At 36.1% G+C, this 8,421-nt stretch overlaps 1 pseudogene; it reads right to left on the minus strand.

Annotated features, from left to right (window-relative positions):
• Positions 1–290: 290 nt before the first annotated feature.
• On the minus strand, positions 291–6,754 carry LOC114047920 (annotated as a pseudogene).
• Between the last annotated feature and the right edge of the window lie 1,667 nt (positions 6,755–8,421).

An 8,421-nucleotide genomic window follows, 5' to 3' on the forward strand; every position in this document is an offset into this window, starting at 1 on the left:
GAGCTCTTCCATGGCCTGAAGAGATTCATATTTTTCTTGGAGGCTTTGGAGGTAGGCGCTTTGACTTTGTTGTCTTCTTCTTCTGGTCATATGTTTTGATCTTCTTTTTCACCAAAGAAAGATTCTATGGTCAGACTTGTTTTGCACAGTTTGCTCATGTTCCCAGCCAATTACTTGAGTTCTGAACTCTTTGTTAAGGTAAGGGTCTACTTCCAGTGTGGAGAATGTACTGTCCCAAGCTTTGGGGGTTTTGTGTAGCTATTTTCAGAGATACTTCTAGGCACCTGTAAAGTTTTCAGTTCTTCCAAGGTAGTATGATCAAGGGTGAGGTGCTTACTCCTTTCCTGGCCTGTGCTCTGGTCTATGAGTGACACAAGCACTTTTTTCTGCCTTGGAACTGTGAGAAGAATTCCCTCTCCATCACTACTCCAAGCTCTATCATGCCAACAGTTCTCTTCATCCCAGGACTACCACCCAGGACTGTGACCCAGATCCAAGCACAGACAAGGCAAAAGATTCCTGCCTCAGCACCAGCAGAGAGATTCCTGCAATACCCCTCTGATCAGTCACTTGATTATCCCTCAGTCTGTGGGCCAAGAGCTCTGGAAGCAGCCACCACTACAGGGCTGTGCTGGGACTGGACTAGGACTGAATTTCTCTCTCACCACAGTCAAACCTTTCCTATTGACCTTCTAAGTTGTCTTTGGTGTTTCTGGGTTGAGAAGTCTGGAAACAACCACAGCTGCCCATGATTCAGTCCCCTGAGACCTGCTCCAGGTTCGCTGAGGCCTGGTCTTTGCCTGTGCACCCACGCTGAGCTGTGCTCCTCTCCTAGCCAGGTGCAATAGACCTTTCCAATCAACCATCCAGGGTGTTTTGGGCTGGAAATTTGTTTCACTCTGTCTTTTTGTTTAGAACCATTTTTACAGGTATTTGGAGGGATTTGGGGGAGAGCTCAAACAAGTCACTGCTTTTACTTTGCCATGTTGGCTCTGCCTTGGCATTTCTATATATTACCAACAAAGTCCAACAGCAAGAGGAAGAAAGAGAAATTCCATTTAAAGTTACTGCAGACATTATAAAATATTTGGGAGTCTACGTGCTGAAACAAACCCAGGAACGATGTTCACACAATTACAAAACACTTTTCACACAAATAAAGTCAGAGCTACATAATTAAAAAACATCAGTTGCTCATGGGTAAGCTGAGCTAATATAAAAATGACAATTCTACCTAAGTTAATTTACTTATTCAGTGCCACACTAATCAAACTAGCAAAACATTAGTTATAGAGATATAAAAAATAATGTCAAGATTCACTTGAAAGAACAAATGTTCCAGAATATCAAGGGAAATAATGAAAAGAAATGCTAAGGAAGGTGGCCTAGCCATAATAGATTTTAAATTGTATTATAAAGCAGCAATCATCAAAACAACTTGGTACTGACTAAGAAATAGAGTGGTGGATCAATGGAATAGGTTAGATATACAAGACATAGTAGTCAATGACTATAATAATCTACTGTTTCATAAACTCAAAGACCCCAGCTTCTGGGATAAGAACTCACTTTTTGACAAGAACTGCTAGGAAAACTGGAAAAGAGTATGGCAGAAACTAGGCATAGATCAATAGACATAAAGGCTGATACTGTAAGGATGCTGGGAGAGCAAGGAATAGTTTACCTGTCAGATTTAAGGAGAACAGCAGAATTTATGACCAAACAAGACAGAGAACATTATGAAATGCAAAATGGGTAATTTTGATTACATTTCATTGAAAAGTTTTTGCACAAACAAAGCGAATGCAATCAAGATTAGGAGGGAAGCAGAAAACTGGGAAAGAATTTTTACAACTAGTGTCTCTGATAAGGACCTCATTCCTAAAATATATAAAGAACTAAGTCAAATTTATTAGAATACAAGTCATTCCCCAATTGATAAATGGTCAAAGGATATGAACAGGCAGTTTTCAGATGAAGAAATTAAAGTTATCTATTGTCATATGAAAAATGCTCTAAATCACTATTAAGTAGAGAAATGCAAATCAAAACAACTCAGAGGTACCACATTACACTTTTCAGATTGGCCAACAAGACAAAACAGGAAAATGATAAATGTTGGAGATGTAGAAAAAATGGAACAGTAATGCATTGTTGGTGAAGTTTTGAACTGTTCTAACCATTTTGGAGAGCAATTTGGAACTATGCCCAAAGGGCTACAAAAATGTGCATACCCTTTGACCTAGCAATACCACTTCTATGGCTGTATCCCAAAGAGATCATAAAAATAGGAAAAAGATCCAAATATACAAAAATTTTTATAGTAGCTCTTTTTGTGGTGGCGAAGAATTGGAAATTGAGGGGATGCAAATTAATTGGGGAATAGTGGAACGAATTGTTGTATATGGAATACTATTGTGCTATGAGAAATGATGAGCAGGTAGACTTCAGAAAAACCTGGAAAGACTTGTATGGATTGATGTTGAGGGAAGCAAACAGAACCAGGAGAAAGCTGTACATAGTAACAGCCACATTGTGCAATGACTAACATTGATAGACTTAGCTCTTCTCAGCAAAGCAAGGATCTAAAACAACTCTAAAAGTCTCATGCTGGAAAATGCTATCCACACCCAGAGAAAAAAATATGGAGTTTGAATGCAGATCAAAGCATATTATTTGTTCTTTTTTTTCCCTTCTGTTTTGTTCTGTTTCTTCTTTCTTGTGGTTCCTCCTATTGGTTCTAATCCTTCTTTACAACATGACTAATGTGAAAATATGTTTAATAGGAATGTATATATAGATCCTGTATCAGATTACATGCTGTTTTGGAGAGGGAGGAGGGGAGGCAGGGGGAGAAAATTCAAAACTCAAAAGCTTATGGAAATGATTGTAGAAATCTAAAAATAAATTAATAAATAAAAAGAGAAGAAAAAAATTGTACTCAGTGTTCATCAGTTTTCTCTCTGGAGGTAGATGGTCCTTTTTCATTCTGTGTCCTTTGGGATTTTCTTGGATCATTCCATTTATGAGAGTAACAAAGTCTTTCAAATTTGATCATCATTACAACATTGCAGTTACTGTGCATAAACTGTTCTTCTCACTTCACTTTACATCAGTTCATATAGATTTTGTCTTCTTTTTTTTCTGAGACTGCCCCATGATTATTTCTTTTTTTTTCATGAAAGCATACAGTGTATTTTAGAGAGAGCTAATCAAATATTGCTAAAGTAAACAATTTTCTTCTTAAATGGAAACTCAGACTTGATTGTGGCAGCATTCAGACAAATGCATTGTTCTTATATTTTGAAATGCATCTCAACAGAAACTTTTGTCATATTTCATGGATAATTAGAATTGCAAAAAGAAAGTTGAGAATATTAAGATTTAAGCACTATCTTTGATAGAAAGAACAACTAAATGTCTTGCATTGAATGAGTTTCCTCCCATGTTAATTGCACTAAAACATTGCAACCACAACAATTAGTATAGGGGTATAAGTATGTTATTATTGTTTTTAAAGGAAACTGACATGTCTCCAAAGTTGATCAATGCACATTTAAACTCAGTTATGATTTTCTTTTAGGTTATACAGGTGTAATCATGGAAAGCATATTTACACATTAACAAACAAACAAACAAACAAACAAAATAAAAACACAAGAAAACCAGAGAACACACAGAAAAAAATATGCTTCAATCTGTATTTACATTCCATCAGTTCTTTCTCTGGAGACAATAGCATTTTTTTGTAAGTCATTCACAGTTGTCTTACATTATTGTATTGCTTAGAATAGCTAAGTCATTCACAATTTTCATATTCATATCTTACAATATTGCTATTGGTGTGTACAACATTCTCCCAGTTCTACTCATTTAACTTCACATCAATTCATATAATTCTCTCCAGGTTTTTCTGAGAGCATCTATTTCATTATTTCTTATATCACAATGGTATTCCATCACAGTCATATCCAACAAATTGTCCAGCCATTCCCCAATTGATGGACCTCCCCTCAATTTCCAATTCTTTGCCACCAGAAAAGAGCTGCTATACATATTTGGGCATAGTTCCAAATTGTTATAAATATTGTTTGAAGGAGTTCACAACTCCACCAATGGTGCATTAGTGTCTCAATTTTCCCACCTCCCCTCCAACATTGTCATTATCTTATTCTGTCCTGTTATCCAATCTAATAGGTATGAGGTAGTACCTCAATAATGTTTTAATTTGTATTTTTCCAATCAATAGTGAGTTAAAGCATTTTTTTTTCCAACTGGCTATAGATAGCTTTCATTACTTCTTCTGAAAACTGACTGTTCTTATTTTTTTTTTTTACCATTTGTCAATTGGGGAATGAATCTTATTTTTTATAAATGTGTCTCATTTCTCTATATATTTGAGAGATGAGGCATTTATAAGAGAAACTCACTTCAAAATTTTTTTCACAATTATGATTGCTTTCTATATTTCCATCCACCCTATTCCCCCATTTTTTTCTATTCTCTCTCTCATTTCACACTGCCCCTCCTCAAAAGTGTTTTGCTTCTGACAACAGCCTCCCCAGTCAACCATCCCTTCTATGAGCACCCCTCCCCTGGTCCCTTATCTCCTTCCACTCCTACTTTCCTGTGGGGTAAGATAGATTTCTATACCAAATTGAGTGTGTATGTTATTCCCTCTTTGAGACAATTCTGATGAGAGTAAGGTTCATGTATTGCCTGCCATGTCCTCCATCTTCCACTCCACTCTAATAGTTTTTACTTGCTTCTTTACATGAGGTAATTTACCCAATTCTACCTCTCCCTTTCCCTTTCTCCCAGTGTATTTCTCTTTCTCACCCATTAATTGTATTTTTAAAGATATTATTCCAACATATTCAACTTACACCTGTGCTCTTTATCTGTATATAGTCCTTCAAACTCCCATAATAATGAGAAGATTGATATGAGTTAAAAGTATCATCTTCCCATGTAGGAATGTAAACACCTTAACCTTACTAAGTCTCTTATAATTTCCATTTCTTATTTATCATTTTATGCTTCCCTTCAGTCTTATATTTGAAAGGCAAATTTTCTATTCACCTCTGATCTTTTCTTCAGGAATGCTTGAAAACCCTCTATTTCATTGAATGTCCATTTTTTTCCCCTGAAGCATTACACTCAATTGTGCTGGGTAGGTGATTTTTGTTGTAATACTAGCTCCTTTGCCCTACAGAATGTCATATTTATTATGATCCATTTAAAGAAAGTTACCATACCCACAAAAGCAAAATCAATAACACTTTTTAAAACTCTCAAGTGTTCAAACTGTTCTGTCCAGTTTGCTAAAATGTTTCTATGAAATGATTGGAATACTTCTTTGAAAGTTTCATTTTCAGTTCAAGTGGCTTGGACATCTCGATAGACAAAACTTTAAAAATGATTATACCCTGTGTTTTGTGTTTTGTTTTTTGTTTTTTTTTTTGCTAAACCTCTTGCAAAAAAAACCACATTTTTTTAAAAAAGATCATTTAAAAGACAGTTGAGCAAAGTACATATAATTTACATATTTTACAAAGCATTAGATTTTCTTTTAAATCTGCAGTTTAGAATATTGGCAGACAAAAATATTTACATAAATAATTAAAAAGGACATTTCTGAACCTAGTAAGTAATGAAAATCTATACCATTAAAGTGTTGGTTTTAAAAAAAAACAATAAACTTCCATTAATGAATTATCTCAGTTGAAAACTTTGCTGATAACTACATTCTGGGAAATTCAAATTGTTGAACATTTATACACTGTTAGTGTTAATTCCAATAGAAATTCCAGTTGTGCCAGGAGCTTGCTTGAAGTCCTCTTATTTCCATAAGGTACCATGATTAGCATTTTGTAAATAAAAACTTTAGTCTTTATGTTGCAACTCCTAGTTTTAAAAGTTTCATTTTTGACCTTTTGGCTCATAAAATTCCATGTAAAAAGAAAATCCATTTAATTTTTAGGCAAGTCCATAAAATTAATTTATCTTTTTTTTAGACATTTTTATGGAAGTAGAGATTTTTAAAGTTTTTAATTCTTCCAAGACTGCAACTTGATTTTCCAGACACTTAACATATTCTATTTTTCTTTCTATGGCATTCTCAAGCAGCTTTTCTATTTTTTCACCAATCTTATTTCCCTTTTCAACTGTGGATCATGTGTTTTGGTTGTCTGAGATGTTATAGTGACTGGAGATGCCATCACTACTATCTGCGGAAAGTTAGTATTTGATGGTGTGGCATGAATCTGCTAAGTCTGCATATCCTCTGATGTAGTCTGTACAGCCACTTGGTTGCTAGTCTGGCAAATAGGAGTTGGGAAAGACATAAATATGACTGTTGAAACTCCAGGGTTTTCTCCATCTCCCTTCCTGTCTCTGGTGTTTTCTGAAAAAAGATCATTCAAGATTTTTTTGTAAGATGGGCACTGTGCTAAAATTCCTGAGCTTTCTGTGCAGAGCCTATGCTATCAGACGAATCCTGTGAATCTTCATCATCTGACCAGGATGATACCTGCACTAAATGTACTTGAGGGGGATGGATTATAGAAGATGACTGAACAGTCTGGATGATGCCCTGACTCTGTACTTGTTCTCCAGAAAGATGTACAACTGTCATTGGTGCAGCTTCTCTTGGTGACATCTGTTGAGCAATATGAGGAACATGAGCATCCTGTACTGTTTTACGTGGTTGTGGTGTTGTCTATGAACTGTTACTTTTGTGAGAATCTTCCATAATAAACTGAAGCTACTCTTGATGTTGCCACTTGGGTTCCCTGGGCAGAAACTTCCCCTGTGAGAATCTAGTTCTGAGCCCAGTCTCTCTATCTCCTGCCTTCTGTCTATTCCTACCCCCGCAGCCATGGAGGCAGGGGCAGAACTGGATCTGGGGGTTACCACTGTGGTGGCCACCAGGCTAAGCCCAGCCATCAACATCTCCACCATAGTTCAGGCTGACAATGATGGCCAAGTTGTTTCTTTTTGATATTTCACATTTTCTTCTATTTCTTTATTCTTTTGTTTTTTTTTTATTGTTTCTTGATGTCTCATAAGCTCATTAGCTTCTACTTGTTCAATTCTAATATTTAAGGAATTATTTTCTTCAGTGAGTTTGATACCCCCTTTTCCATTTGACCAATTTATTTTTAAGTTAGTTCTTTCCTTCAATGAATTTTTGGACACTTTTTCCATTTGGCCAATTTTGCTTTTTAAGGAGTTCTCTCCAGTGAATTGTTGTAGATCTTTTTTCCATTTGGCTAATTCTGCTTTTCAAGTCATTCTCCTAATTGAATTTTTGTACTTCCTTTTACTATTTAGCCTATTCCTTTTTTTAAACATATTATATTTTCTTCAATATTTTTTGTGCCTCCTTTACCAACCTGTTGACTCTTCATGATTTTCTTATTTCACACTCATATCTCTTCCTAATTTTTCCTCTACCTCTCTTATTTGATTTTCAAAATCCTTTTTGAGCTTCTCCATGGCTTTAAACCAATTCATATATATATATATATATATATATATATATATATATATATATATATATATGTATATATTTTTTTTCTTGGAAACTATGTATGCAGGAATTTTGTCTGTGCTGTCTTCTCCTGAGTGTGTGTTTTGATCTTCTTTGTTACCACAGTAACTTTCTATCTTAGATTTTTTTTCCTAATTTTTTGCTAATTCCCCAGCCTATTTCTTGACTTTTTAACTCGTTGCTAAAATGGTACTCTGCTTCCCAGATGAAGGACATACTGTCTGAAGCTTGATAGTTTTTTGTGCTGCTGTTTTCAGAGATGATTTTAGGGACCTGAAATTTTCAGTTTTTCTAAGGTGATATGATCTAAGGAGAAATTTCTTTACTACTCTTCTGGCCTGTGCTATGTTCTGTGAGAGACCACAAGCACATTTTTCTGCCCTGGAACTGTGATTAAGGTCCTTGCTCCACTGCAGCCACAAACTCTGATGTGCTAGTGCTCCTCCTTGCCCTAAGACTGTCACCTAGGACTGCAGCCTGGATCTGAATTTGGGCAAAGCAACAGGGTCCTGCTCCCAGTGACAGCAACTAGAACCCTGTGATCTCCTTCTGACCAGTTGTTTGACCACTATATTTCAGCAGCTACAGCAGCTGATTCAGTCACTCCCAAAGCCTGTTCCTGGTTTGCTGGGGCCTGGTCTGCACTGGATTGGTCTACCCTGGACTGCACTGTACTCTCACCCCAGTGCAACAGACCTCTCCTGCCAAACTTTTAAGTTGTCTTGGGCTGGAAAATTTTTTCACCCCCTCCTTTTGCAGAGTTTGCCACTCCAGGATTTGTTTTAGGGCATTATTTCAAGGTCTTTGGATGACCTTTAGGGTTTAGGGGAGAGTTCAGATGAGTCACTGCCTTTTTTTCCACACAC

This window comes from Vombatus ursinus, unplaced genomic scaffold, assembly GCF_900497805.2.
Source record: "Vombatus ursinus unplaced genomic scaffold, bare-nosed wombat genome assembly UNPS02014791.1, whole genome shotgun sequence".
NCBI classification, from domain to species: domain Eukaryota; kingdom Metazoa; phylum Chordata; class Mammalia; order Diprotodontia; family Vombatidae; genus Vombatus; species Vombatus ursinus.